A 2,375-nucleotide genomic window follows, 5' to 3' on the forward strand; every position below is an offset into this window, starting at 1 on the left:
AATGTGTTTCTACGCAAAGAAGAAAGTAAGTCGAAATAGTAACCGTTTGTGAGATCTGTTTGATTGTTTCTGAGTGAAAAGCCAAAGCAGATGAGATTCCTCGACAAGGTCAAGGTCTGGATGAAGGCATGGTCACTTCTGCAAGCAATGTGAAAAATGTCTCAAATCTTCTTATAATTACTGAAGGAACAAAATGAACAGGCTACCAAATATTACTCATGTTTTTTATGTTTTCTCTTGTATATTTTGTGTTAGAGGTCTTGCAGACACAAGGATATGTAAAATGAATAAATAAGCATTTAGTGTGTATGTAGAGGAAGAACACTGTAGATAATACTATCCTCAGCTTAGATGATTCCCAGTCCAATATGGAAAAATCCTGGAAAATGAATACTGTGTGCAATGGAAGGGTTTGATTCTTCTATCCATATCTATAGATCATGAGAGCTGTAACAAAGATTGTTCAGCCCTTTCTTCAACTTGGCAGACAAGAGGCAGTACCCATATAAATGCAGTTCTATCCCAGTCTCCCTCCATCACTCGTGAAATTTATAACATCTATATAGAAATCAAAGAATGTGTCATAATTTTTCTTTTTCCTGTGTTTCCTGCCATAGATCATGCCATGCCTCGACTCACAGCTCCTCCTTTACCTGCTTAGTAGCTTATTGTGATCACCTTTGCTGTTCTCTATATAAACTCTTGCTCAGTGCTCACTCAGTGTGAGATAAATAAACACATTTCAAATTTAGACCAAGCTGCCTAAAAGAAAATCACAGCTTTATGAATAACTTAAAGTGCCTGTGTACTGAATAGATTATCTGTTATGTATAACTTTGAAGGACTTTTAAATCAGTGGTAAAGTGACACGTTTATAGTCAGAAAGAGACAGAAAGAGAAAGAGAGTGAGAGAGAAAGAGAGAGAGAGAGAGAACCAAAACTGAATATATAAAAAAAAGAACATCACTGAGTAAAGCTTTGGTCAACCACTTTTACAGATATAGTCTTGGTTCATAGAATCAGAATGATAATAAGTAATTCAGGATTGCCAGTACAATATAACACTAACATCAAGTTTCTGGTCACTGCCTATTAAAGCATTTCAGAAAGATAAGATGCCGTCTTTTAATGTGAGTGGAAAGAGTTAATTAAGGCTTCTTAAAGGATGAAAAAAAGGCATGAATGGCCTTGACTGGGTTCGTCTGACATGCCAGTTGATACTGTGGATAAGGACGCCTTGGTGTCGCGTTGGGTGGCACAAAGTGGAAGTTGAGGATTTACAGTGTCTCCAGACCACACACAGACCAAATGAGGGAAAGGGAGGGATGAGAGAGGGAAAAAAAACAGGCACTAAAAGGATGAAAATGTCAAATAAGAAAACAGACAATTTGTGGATGATTAGATAGATTTTAAAGTCAGATAAATGCCACTTATAATGTATCATGAGTACATTTACCTTTTGATGCTATGTACTGTACATCTGTATCTTTATTCCGTTATCCAATATCTTTGGCTTGACAAAATCTTGGTTTGCAGTTCCCCTCTCATTTGTTGTCATTTCATAGCATCTGAAGCAGCAACAGAGAAAAACCAAACAGTGTTTCCCCAAGATCTATAACAGTGTGAGAAACTGTGAAACATTCTGTTTGTTGTTTGGTGTTGATGTTTGCCTGATGGCATCCGTTCAAAAAGTTCATTGACTGACTGTGAAGAGTCTCTGGTCAGAGTCCGGTTCCTCCAAACCGCCCTATACTTGCAAAGACTGTTTTGAGAAAGATCTGATGAGATTAAAAAAAATAAAAGAGCCATTGCATGGAAGTGATTTTTTTCTTCAACTTGCAATTGGATTAACATACAAAGCAGTCATGAAGCAGTCATGTTTGATTTTCAGGTCAGGGCTGGTGAGAGATCTTTACATTTTGCACTTTGAACTCTCAGTTTTAGGAAAAGCATTCTGTTCATTTTTACTAATTCAAACCTGTACATTTCACCTTCTGTGCAAAAATGGGCTGAATAAATGAACGGTGTCTTCCAACCAATTACACTGTGTCAATAGATAAGACTTTTTTGTTGCTCTCATGAAATAAGCTTTAGGTTTTCTACATTTGTGTACTTTTGGGTATTTACACTCAGGGGCAGGGGTGACAGTAAGAGGGTACGGCAGGGTACTGCGTACCCCTAAAAGATTTAGCGGGGGTACCTGCAAGAAAGAGGAACGGTTGTCTGCTGTAAAAAAAATCATTGGGTTCACTGTGCAGCCGTGAGTTCACCCACTAATCAGCCGTGACTAGTTTTTCAAGAACAATGTAAAACACGATCAGTAAATAAATAGCTTTTTTCCCATTTCATATTGTTTCTGAACTGTTCGTGCTTTG

This window comes from Poecilia latipinna, unplaced genomic scaffold, assembly GCF_001443285.1.
Source record: "Poecilia latipinna isolate Pla-1442-1.1 unplaced genomic scaffold, P_latipinna-1.0 Scaffold300, whole genome shotgun sequence".
Lineage (NCBI taxonomy): Eukaryota > Metazoa > Chordata > Actinopteri > Cyprinodontiformes > Poeciliidae > Poecilia > Poecilia latipinna.